Source organism: Arvicola amphibius, chromosome 1, assembly GCF_903992535.2.
Source record: "Arvicola amphibius chromosome 1, mArvAmp1.2, whole genome shotgun sequence".
Lineage (NCBI taxonomy): Eukaryota > Metazoa > Chordata > Mammalia > Rodentia > Cricetidae > Arvicola > Arvicola amphibius.
The window spans coordinates 75,506,040-75,518,487 of NC_052047.1; the positions used below are offsets into that span (position 1 = coordinate 75,506,040).

Here is a 12,448-nt window from a genome sequence, read left to right on the forward strand (position 1 = left end):
GCGGCCTTGACCGCAGCCCCCGCCCCAGCCCCCGAGCCGCCGCCGTCTGACAAGATGGTTCAAGAATGCGCTGCCCGGGCCCCGCACCTCCCCCCAGGGTCTGGAGCGCAGGGGAGCGCCCCGCGGGGGCGCCCGGACCATGCACCCCGCCGTCCCGTCCAGTCCCGCCACCCCACGCCGCCCGCCGCGCGGGCCTGGGGCGCCGCAGCCCCCAGCCCCGAGGCGACGCCCTTCCGCCCGCTGCGCCTCGCGGGGCCCCGCGTCCCGGGCCGCGGGCGGCCAGAGCGCAGACAATGACGGCGCGGGGACCCGCCCGGCCGCCGGGCCCCGCGAGGCGCGGACCACAAAAGTAACTTGCCGCCGCTCCCCGCCCAACTCCTACCTGCCGCGCTGCTCCTCGCCGCCTCCGCGTGGCCGCCGGCCACACTCCGCACGCTCCTCTACGGGGTACCCGAAGGCAAAGACGGACACTGGACGGTCCCGGTCGCTGTGCGCGTGAGGGTGCGCGGAAAGTTCGTGCTCCTGTGGGTCTCGGAACGCGAATCCCGCCCGCCACTGGCCGCAGCGCCCTTCCCTTCCTGCCGCCTCCCGGCCTCCCCACCCCCTCGAAGGGCTTTAAACTCTCGGGGCCCCGCCCGCCCTCCCCGCCTCCGCCGCCGCCTCCGCCTCCGCCTCCTCCCCCGGCCGCTTTTCCTGCTCCTCCTCCCGCCGCCGCCCGGACCGCTCGGCGGCCGCCAGCGCGGGAGGAGCCGCGGCCTGGGCTCAGGGCGTGGCGCGGGGGGCGCGGGCCCAGAGACCGCGGGGCTGGCGTGGCGCGATGCTCCCGCCCGGGCCAGCGCGCGCCCACCATGTTCCCCGCCCGCGGGACCCCCGGCGCCACGCCACCGCCCGGGTGCGCGGCCGCGCCGGCGGAAGAGCGACCGGACCTGTCCCGAAGGGCCACTCGTAAGCGAATTGTTCGAAACTCAGAAAGTACTCCCCAACCGCACAGTTCCAATTCTTCCCGGGCTGAGGCCGCCCGACACCGTCGTGGGCAGTCCCGGTCCCGGAGATGGAAACTCGGGCTTGCTCACGGCGGGTCGGGTCCGAGCCTCACCTTTCTCAGCCTCAGTTTCGCCAGCTGCGTGTGAGTAGCCGAAGGAGGGAAGCCTGAGAGGCCCTTCATTGTTTTCTTGAGGCAGCCGAGCGAGCCTCGTGTCCTTTACCTCTAAAGTGGGGGCCCTCGTGAAAGTAATGGCTAGACGGGCCGTACCCGGTTTCTAAAGTGACCGCTGAAAAGGCAACGGGATTAATGGAATCAGCCCCGTCGAAAAAATTCTTAATATCTGGGTTATTTCGGTTTCTTAGTACAGATAGGGTACCAATAATTACACCTTTTTCTTGGGTCTTGGCGTTGTAAAAGCAGCTCCAACCGTAAATCACCGTCGTTGAGAAGACACGTGGTGTGAAACATTCATGAGTCCCACTTCTCCCTCACCCTGGCCTCTGAGGTTGTTCCTGGAACAACTGTAGAGAATAAAGAGACTGAATCTCTAAGAAGTAACTTCCAGAAGGTCGAGGCGCTGGGAGTGAGCACAGGGCAAGGATTTGAAAGTTGTGTGTATTGTCCCAACGCTCCTTTTGAGCACCGTTTTGTACCTCTTGCTTCTAACCGTGTTTTTTCCGACCTCAGACTGATATAATCAATGAAAAGTTTTCCCTTTCCTATAACTGAACACTCAGTTTTGTTTCTGGCCATTGGTCCAAATTCAGAAACCCACAACATCCAGAGAAAATGATGTGAATAAATCTTAGATTTCTGGGGAAAGGAACACAAGAACTCTTTTGTAGACAAAGGATTCAAAAGCAAACCGAAGCAGAGGAAACTGGGCTAACTTCTCCCGAGTTGATTTGCTTCAAACTGCAGTTTTCCTGCAGGCTCTCGTACGTGATCCATACTGCCCGAGACACAAAGCCTGGCAGGTCATAGAACTTTTACAGATGTTTGAAAGTTTTTTTTACATGCTTTCGCAATCCTTTTTTTTTTTTTTCCTGAATGGATTTGCTGGTAAGTTCCAAACACCATGGACCCTTCAGCCCTCTGTACATTGACGTAGCCTTCCTAAGAATAGAGATGTTGCCTTATGTAACCATCATACTTTTCTGAGATTCACAGATTTATTTTATAAGAAACATCTAGCTAATTTAGGCGCACATTCTAATTTTGTCAGTTTATCTGATCAGTTGGAGCTTTCTTTTTCCTTACAAGAGCTGTGCAGTGATCTAGGCAAAAAGTTCAATTTCGTTGTTCCTAAACATCTGTGTTTTCAGGCATTACTACTCATTCGAATGGCATGTCAATAAATATCAAGCATTTTCTTGTCGGTGTCAAAGCCTGGACAGGCCCTCATTCCCACATTTCCTGATTCCCTGTAGACCTCAGCAGGCAGGACGCACACAGCACCTTTCTGAACCAAGGTTACGGCCTTACCATTCTTGCTGTGGCACTGGGGCTACAGTTAGCCCCAGAGGGGACGTCCTGGCCAATTCTGTGGGCAGACTTCATTAGTACCTTCCTCATCTCCAGACTCCCAATGTCCCCCGCCCACATTTTTCCTCACAGAACCGTGACAGACACACATGTTATAAGGCTTTGCCGTCTACAAATGAGCCTGGAGAACCCAGCCTCCTGGAGCAAGACAGGCTGACTTTGTGGCTCACAAACTTCCCAGAGGGGTGCTATATAAAGCAGACTTGGGTGTCGAGACAAGAAACAGGATTCTCTAGTAGTGAGGAATTCCATTATCCAAACATGAGCTTCAGGAGGCTCGTTCAGCTGAAAGTAGAGAATCTGATAGACTAATTTTAAATTAGTAATGAATTGATTAACATCTGTCTCCCTTTCTGATTGTAGGTATAGTGTCAGAGGTAACTATGTACCTTTTTGCTTGTGTTCTGCCAGCAAGGGGTGGAGTAGTACCCTGGCCCAAAGAAGGAACTAAGTGAAAGAAATCATTGGAAATATAATAGACAAATGAATGTCTCTGTAGTGTAAAAGAATGGAGTAACGGAGTGATCGCTCAGCCCCAGGCATCGACTCAAATGTTGCCAGTAGCTTTGGCAGAGGGAAAGCGTGGAGGGCAAATGGCATCCCGACAGATGCTAGTCATGCCGCTCCGTCCCTACTGCACATGGTGCATTCTGGCATAGCTTAGAAGGCAGAGCTGGAAACCAGAGACCAGCCAGTCTGAGGACAGTCCAACAGAACACCCTGGTGGGTCAGCGAGTGATCTGCAGTCAGAATGAAATCACAGTGTCTTATGATTTGTATAAGAAATGCCATTTACAGACTTCTCTTTCTTGTAGGCTCCTGTACTGAGCACCGATCTTCAGCAGTGGAGCCCTATTCGGGAGGTGGTGGACACTCAGGAAGTAGAACCTGGATGGATTCAGAAGTACATCTCTTGAAACAGAACTTTAAAGGTAGTACCTGGTTTTCACTTCATCTGCTTTTTTCGTTTCTGATCTCCATATGAGGAGCTTGCATGCCTTCCCTGCTGTAATGGATAGAATTCTTTGAAGCCATGAACCCCAAAACAAAAAAACACAAACTAAATTTAAAAAAAATACTTTTCCTTGATTTTTCTAAAGTGTTTAAAAAACACAGGAACCCAGATTCGGACATAGTGGCTGCCCCAGGACCCCAGGAGAATATTTACACGACTGGTTTCTATATCCATCTAGGTGGCACAGCAATCACCTTCATGGGTTGGTTGTTCCTGTTTCAGGATCCTCCTGCCTCAGTGTCTGTGGCGCTGAGGTTACAGGCATGAGTCTCAAGGCCCAGCTTGATCTGCATTTTTTAACCTACCATGTACACTTGCATATGAGTAGTCCAAATGTGTCAACTCTCTGAACCATTTAAGCCAGAGAGTTAAAGCTTCCCCCAGACTCTACAGAAGAATGATCTGGTGGCATTCAGAGTTTTTTTCTGGCTGCGGCTGTGGCAAATGACCCCATAGAGTCCTAGAATCTCAAACCCGGAAGGTGAGGCAAAGAGGAAACTAAAATGTTCTTTAGGCCCAGGGAGAAGCATGCATCTCAGAACTGTGCCAGGAGAAGTCTTGGCTCCTTTGGGGAGAAGTACCCAGTAGTTACATTTGGTCATAGAATACAGGAGCTGCAGCTGGAGGGTGGGAGGGTGAGGTTGAGTCAGGAGAGTCGAGGCGGGAGGGGTAAGGAGTACCTTACTCATCAGGTTTAGGCATTTGCACGTAACCTAAGGACACTAGAAGATCATGACTTCCCCAGCAATCCTGACTTTTTTGATCTCCAACAGATCAGAACCAAGAAGTCCATTTCCTAGGTAGGTTAGTCAGTGGGCAGAGTGGCGAGCTGAGAAATCAGATGCTACACCTGGGATTGTGAACTTGGTGTATTGGTAGAAGTCAGGACAAAGGACACCAGGTGAGAACCATGGAGTGGGGCTTGGTAGACCCAAACAGAGCCTCCAAGCCTTCAATTCCTATCTTCTCGACCTGGAATAGTATGACATTCTTTGGGCTACCTATTTAATTCTGTTTTTTGACATCTTAATAGAAACTCTCCTTTGTAAAAATAGCTGGAATCAGAAGAACTTTTCAAAGCAAAACAAGGGCTCACTGGAAAATATTCCTTGAATTTCACCTATTGAAATAATTTGCTGACAGGGAACTTCACTCTTTTTAAAGTACGTGTTGTTGAGTTTAGAATGGTACACAGTTGTGTAACCAGTAAAGATACTGGACAGTATTGACCCCGAAAGATTGCTTCATACCCCACCCTTGCAGTCAACACCCACCCTACCCCACCCCCTGGGCTCCACATCAGGCAACCACCCACCTGCTGTGTGACCTTGTGGTTTTGCTGGGGGAGATGCACCGATAGTGTAGAAAGAAACTCAGTACAATGTACTTGATGTTCACCTGTGTTGTTTCCCAAATTTGTATCATGCTCCTTTCAAATGTAGAGTAGGATCCCCCCACATAGGTGTGTGTCAATTTGTTCACCCCTTCACTGGTGAGGAGAAATGTGGGTCAGTCTCAGTTTTAGGCAATTATGAACAAAATTACTAGAATTCTTCATGAGAAGCTTTTTGTGGAAACACAAGTTTTCGTTTCCCTTGGGTAAACAGCGAGGCAAAGCAGAGAGGTCCTGCGGTATGCTTTATCAGAAACTGCCAAATTATTTTCAAAGTAATTATACCACTTGCATTTGCACCAAAAATCACGACTGTCCCAGTTACTCCACCTCCTTCAGATGTGTTCATCAGTCGTCTCGGTTGTAGCCATCCATATTAGCGTGTAGTGGTATGTCTTTCCTGATTTTAATTTGCATTTTCATCATAGTTAGTATGTTAAGCACTTTCATGTGTGCTTACTTGCTTTGTCTGTCCATTGTTTTGTGAGGTGTCTGCTCAAATCATGTTTCTTTTGGGTTGTTTTCATATTATTAAGTTTTAGAGTTTCTTTAATATGGATATTCTTTGCTTATTCTCTCTCTCTCTCTCTCTCTGTCTGTCTGTCTGTCTGTCTGTCTGTCTCTCAATCTTTCTACCCTTCCCACTGTTTCAAGCATCAAAAAGAAGTTTTTGTATTTTGGAGGATAAGTCATCAATTTATTGTTCATGGCTTGTTTTTCGAGTCCTGTTTAAGAAACTCTTGCCTCCCTCAATACAGAAACAGTGTTCTTCTATGTTTCTTTTTAGAAATTCTTTAGTTCTAGCTCTTACATTTACATTATAAGCCAATTTAACTTGTTTTTTGACGGGTGGTTTGAAGGAATGAGATGACGTCAGGTGCTTTTAGAAAACCCCATCAGACTTCTCTACAGATTGTGCTACAAAAGGGATGGATAGCATTCTCACATGGCAACCATGGTCTGAAGCTTGGTGACTGAGGTAACTTCACCCACACATCAATCCACAGAGGAGCATACATGTAAACACCAAGCTGCTTTAAGGAAGAGCTGTAACCTTTCAGCTGGAGGCCAGTGCTTCTGCTGCAGAGGCCAGGTAACAGGACCAAGGTTCAGTCAGCTGTGACCAGGATCTGTGTCTTCGGGGCAAGGCTCCGAGGATGCCTCTGAAGGATCCCATAGGGCTCTGTTTTTGGAGGTTGAGTTTTCCATATAAAAATGGAGATCACAGATATTTGCCCTTTTGATTCTTCAGGTCATGGAAGACATCATAGACACCACAGGGCAGCCTGCACAAGACATGATGCAGGCAGGCGAAGGATGCAAGGAGAGCTCATAGTCCAGGTCACTTAGGAAGGTTCACCATGATAGAGTCTGGGGCAGAGCTGGTGCTCCACAAGACATCTTGATCCAAGTTGGAAAACTGAGCATCCATTTACACGATTTGGACTACAAGGCTCCCCAGCCCAAATCCTAGGCATTTCCACTTTTGCCAGAACAACTTCAGGGTGCTTCATCTTAATACTTGTCCACAGTAATACAGACATGGCTCCAAAACAGTTACACTAGTGACCATGTCCAAGGGACCAAGGGGACATTTCTCCTGTGCACATGCTGGAAGCCTCTAGGAAATTTTATCTTACACCTTGTCTGGAACAAGGTCCCAGCCTTGTAGAAAGGTATGAGAGCATACAGCATTTTAAACTTTGACACATGTTCAGAGAGTACATTGTTGGTAACTAGACAACCAGAAAGACCTAAACAAACATGTTTGGCCCTTACAAACATTAAAATCCAGGGCCCCATTATAGTTAAAGGTAATAGTCTAATGAAATTATACATGGTGTTAGAGTGTGAGGACTAACATGCAATTATAAACTCTGGGGTATGCTTAGTTGTGTCCCTGAAATGTGAGGTCCTTTTTAGCCTTAAAAAATTTAGCCCTTTATTTCAATTATGAGTTAATTAACCACTAATGTCATACAAACTTTGCTTAATGAAATATATTTTCATCCAATGTATTTCATGGTTTTAATAACGTAAGTTTCAGGGCTAATAGAAGGACCCCCAAATAAAAGTAAAATTACTTAAGTAGTAAAAATTACGCAGAGCTAAAAGGAATTGAATATAAGCATACCTTCTGCAGTGTGCCAGGCAGTGAAGAAGAGTGTGTTTGTAAAGTGAGAACTTAGAATCAGTGTCAAAATTCTTAATACAGAAATGCCTGTTAGACAGTATAGACTCAGTGAGAGGATTCATCTCTCTGCAAAACAGAGAGGATAGCTCTGGAAACGTGCTTGATAAAAGGCAGAGTAGTTGGACTTAGACCCATGAGCTGTCCTCCCAGGTGGAGAGCAGTGCTCTGAGGGTCTGTGTCCTTTGAGGACCTTGTGCCCTCTATTGGTCAGGGATCATGTTGGTTGCACAGCAAATTATGCTTTACAGCCATGGGTATGTTCTTGCTCCTTCATTCGTGTATAGGTGTAACCCAGGGTCCTTATGACTGACAGTCGATCTGAATCAAAGATCTATAGACTGTATATAGAAGATTTTTTTTTCCTAGGAAAAGTTGTGTTTTCTCGTTTTCTATGTACTTTTTATTCCATCTTCTTTTCCCTCTTTATTCCCCAAACAAACATCTTTTAAGCATCTGCCTCATCATACACTTGGACATATATTTCTTGCATGTACGCACTGATTCTGTGTGCATGTCTCAGTTAATACTTACTATATACATTACAGTCTTAGTTTATAGCCCAGGAAGCTAGCTCAGAGAAACGAGAGATGTTTCAAGACTACTTAACTACAAGCTTCTGTGACCCGTTTGACTATCTCTGCATCTACCCATCTTTTTTCTCTACTCAGAGCTGTCTCTCTTGTCATTTCCTTGCCATTTTATTATTTTATTTTAAAATCAGATATTTCAACACATTACCTCAAGGGTATCTTTGGTGTGTAATTCTGTGATTAGATTTTAGTATCATTAATATTTCCCTCTACAGGAAAAGTATTCTTGTTTACTTTCGGGTGATGCAGTGTGTCCTGGATCCAAGATAGGGAAAAGGGACAGTCATAGAAAGAAAATATTAAGTTCATTATTGAGCAGGGATTTAACTTGTCTCTCCTGCATCTTTTGATTTCTTGCTTTTGGAGAATTTGAGGACTTGGGTATGAATGCCATATTGGGAATTCTGATCTCTCAGAGCTTAGAGACACCCACAGGGTGGGAACTGTACCCTGTTAGGTAGCTTGAAAAGCCATTCAAAATACTGTAGAAGGAGGGGGGGCAGTGAGTGTGCAGCTAAGCAATGTATTAAAGAATCCAAAAGAGGGACCTGTCCTACAAATGGACCTTGAGACACCAGATGTCATTCAAAACTATAACGTAGGTCAAGTGGATAGAACCAGCTAGTAAGGGGAGCAGTTTATGGACTGACATTTAGATCATGGCTTCAAGCCCTAGACCAAAAGAAGACAGGGCCCTTATCAGAAGGACATGGGGCTAGGAGATCAAGATTCATTTACAGAGAAGATAGGTACCAACCACTGAGACGTGACTGACTTCCAGAACAGAAAGGGTCTCCTTCAGTGTACCCTTAGCTCAAACTGAATCTCTGTATCACTGGGTTGTTGATGAAGGTGAGAGATGGCCAAGTGGGAAGAAAGTGGAACCAATAGGAAAGCCTTCACTACATAGCATCATTGGCCTTGGAACTGACAACTTCAGTTGCCAAGCATGGATGAAATGCTGACATTGGGCAAGCTCTTTGGGTAGGCTGGTAGGATGCAGGTATTTACATTCTTCTCAAGACCTCAGGAATGTTGCGGTAAGATTCTGGGTAGGGGACTGGGATGTCCAGAACAGAGGTGCCCCAGGAGTCCTCTCACAGGGAGAACTGCATGGACACTCTGGACCACCAAGGGACCCCAAGAATTTGAGTAGTCTAGAGTTCAAGGAGACTCTGGGACTCTGTAGATTGTTTGGCACAGACAGCAATTATCAGGTGCTCCCACTAGAGCTGCCATCTTTGTGTGTCCATAAGCTGGAGCTATTGGGAATTTTTGCAACAGGCCCATCACTCTTGAAGAAAACTCACCTGATTACCATGGAGATGCTCCTGTTGGGGCTACATGTTCTATCTTGGCAAAGGCCTTGTGATTTGGTGTTAGATGAAAATAGGTCCAAACTGGCTTTGTATGAATTGAGCTTGAGCAAATTCTCCAGACTTACTGATGAAATTTCCTCAGGATAAGTCTTACCTCACTGGGTTGTTCTGATGGGTTTGTATATTTTTATGCGGTGATGTTCCTAATTATTCAATAACATAATATAGCATAAACCACTCATACTAAATCAAATATAACAGTTGTGTGTCTAGGACTGTGGATTGCAGGACAGAGGAGCAAGCATGACTCCTTACCTCTTACTTAGATTAGTTATTTTTCTTTTCCGTGTGACAAATTCCCGACATAATAGGTTAATGAAGAAAGGGCTTATTTTGACTTGTGGTTTCAGGAGGACATTGTCCTTCATTGAGAAGGACGTATGGGAGAGTGGCTCTGGATGTGAATGAGTGCACCTGTTGCTTTTCCCATCATGGCAGATCAGGATGCAGGGAATTAGAACAGAGGCAGTGTGGGAGAAATTCCATGACCTATCTCCATTCACTAGACCTCACGATCTTCCCAAAATGGCTCTACGGACTGGGAATCATGAGTTTCAAACTGTACCATACCCCACTGTGTGAGTCAGTTAGTGGAAGGGAATACCTGAGTCTGGGTAATTTCATAGAGAAAAGAAGTTTATTCAGCTCAGAGTTCTGTAGGGGAAAGGGTGTAACGTGGCATCAGCACACTCTAGCAAAGACCTCAAGCAGCAGTGTCAGAATAGTAGTTTAAATGAATGTAAGTGGCAGAGCTAGTGTGACCATGTTTCCTGTTTCTGTGAGAGCCCCCTGGTGAGAACTAACAGCATTTCTTGGACCTACCTTAACCCTTTTGGTGCTTCCGGTGACTTCCCATTAGGTTCCACCTCGGAAAGGGACCACCAAATCGAGGAGCAAGCCTTCATTCAGTACATCAGCCCTGGAAGGACAGACCACATTTAAATCACTTCGAGGGGCCATCAAGGTAACTTAGTAGGTAAAGACAGTGTGAAGCGCGATGACCCAAGTTCAAGCCCCTGGCATCTACATGGTAGGAGGAAAGAACTGACATCCCAAGGGTGTCCTCCTCTGACCACTGCACACATGCTGTGGCGTGTCTGGCATGCCCATGAATAAATAAATGTGAAAACATTAAATTGCATTCAAACCATCATACTTGTTCAACCTGAACCCTAAGGGTATGGTCTTAGATACCACGCATTAAGAGTTCTCAGTTGCAGTGTCGGGAGTACTAAGTTAGTAGGACAGGTGACTTTCTAAAGTGCCTCACATGATGCCAGGACTATGGCAGCTACTCATAGGCTATCATCTGGAGGCACACAAGTCAGCCCAATCTTGTATAGCCTCTTGGTGTGTACCAGTTCTGCGTGTTTGTCACCTGTGGCCTGGGGAAAGAGCAATTCCAGCTTCCTAAGGCAGTGTCTTGGGATTCATGAGTACGGGTATCTGTGATTCTCAGTGTGCCTGCCTAGCATCCATCAGGAAATGCTGGGGACTAGTGTGATCTGTTCTCATCAAAAGTCATGTTGAAACTTAATTCTAGATGGAAGAAAAGCCAGAAGACCATCAGTGTCTCCATTATCTACCACATGTCCTGATATGAGTGTCCCTGCTCTGCCACAATGGACTGAACACGCTGATGTCATGAATGAAGTAAGTCTTTTCTCACTTAAATGGCTTCTGTCAGGCATTTCTCAGAGCAATGACCAAAATAAGTGATATAATTAGAGACAGGTTAGTTGAAGAGTTGAAGAATGGTCTACCTGCCTCTCCCCCCCAAAAAAGTAAGCTTCTCCCCTCCGCAGGCTCTCTTATTTCCCTTCTTTCATGTGCTCTCTCTCCCTCTCACCCTTCCCTTCTCACTGTCAGATACCACCTGACGTGTGATGCAACCAGGGGCCCCTAACAAATATTGACCTTCTAGTCATCAGAACCGTGGGGCAGACACTCTTCTCCAGACATTACCCAGTGGAAGAGATTTTTGTTAGAGCACTGGCAAATTTCTTGGGCCATTATTGTCTGTGATTACCCTGCCAGGAAGGGAACCTGACCTGTCAGGCACTTCGTCATTTTCTTGTCAGGGAATAGGAGTCTCAGAGCAACAGGCTGCTCAGTCAGATGACAGTGTCCAAAGAATGCATACCTGAATCTCCTGCATGGTCGGGGACACCCTGTCCCTTGTCCCGCCCTGTTCCAGGGACGGCTGCTTTGAAGGGCTGAGTGGGTGGCTTTCAGGGTGAGCTTTGAGCTGGGCTGCCTGATCCCCCCCTCTTTATCTCAGAAGCACCCTCCAGCCCATCCTGGGTGTGAGCATCCAGCCCTGATGACAAACAGAAAGTTGAGCAGCAAGCGGGGGAACTCCATGTGGTGGCTTTGTTCCAAAGCAAGACAGTAGAAAGCAGTGCCGTGTGGCTCAGAGCATCTCTTTCTATAACCATTCGTGGAAAGATAAATCTCCCTCATATTTGCAAGTTGACAGGAAGAGGTAAAAAATACTTGAAATGTCAACTATTTATATAACCTTTGGCCTTTTCCCAATACTGCGATGTGCATGCTTCCATCTCCACACAAGAGCAGCGAGTTTCCTGTTTTGTTTTGGTTTCAGCAGCCTCCAGGCACCCCTTTCGATGAATTGGCACCCTCCACATGCTTGTCTGTTGGGCATTTGGCCTGTTTCCAGTTTTTGACTGCTATGAATAGCTTTGCAATAAACATCCATGGGCAAGCTGTGTATTTTTTTTTTCTCTTCTGAAAAACATACCCCCCTGGAACACTGATAGTTTGCTGTCCTCCTTCTAGTAGAGTCAGGAAAGGATGATTCTCTCAAGTCACCTCGAAGCCTGACTTTGTGCGTAAGGCTTTGACATAATGGGCTCATCATGAAGCATCTGCCTGTGGCATAAGGCAGAGCTTGGTGTTCCCGGTGGACCATGTACCGCTGGTGACGCTTTGCTTCTCCAACCCCTTCTCCTGTTGGCTAGTCCTGCTCACATGTGTGAGATGTCCTTTATACCTAGCTTTCCCCAGGACGTTACGTCTCCTTGCATACTGACCACTCAATTTCCCCAGAGTTACAGTGTCCGTTTCCAGCAGGCTCCATGTTTACATGCCAGAGTTAATGTCCCTAAACAAGGCCCTCTCCTTAGATGGTTAACCCAGATTTCACACAAGGCTAGGTTGTAAGGTAGAGCCTCCGGTGAGACAGTGGGGCTGTATCCTGAATGGAAGTGAATTTAGTTTACTCTGAGTTCCAAATGGAATCTCACAGACCACTCTCAAGTCCTAGTGACTATTATGGCTTAAATATGAAATGCCCTTCCTGGCTTATGTCTTGGCTGCCTTATAGC

At 47.0% G+C, this 12,448-nt stretch overlaps 1 protein-coding gene across 3 annotated transcripts in view; it reads right to left on the reverse strand.

The window, feature by feature from the left end:
- Positions 1-574, reverse strand: part of Grb10 (growth factor receptor bound protein 10) — a 126,700-nt gene extending 126,126 nt beyond the window's left edge. For 2 of the 3 annotated variants that reach the window (XM_038345900.1, XM_038345892.1), the window contains exon 1: positions 383-433. The gene's annotated coding sequence lies outside the window, so the exon portion shown is untranslated. Of the gene's footprint in view, positions 1-382 lie in introns of all 3 variants that reach the window. The other variant, XM_038345906.1, reaches the window with a different exon arrangement.
- Positions 575-12,448: the final 11,874 nt, after the last annotated feature.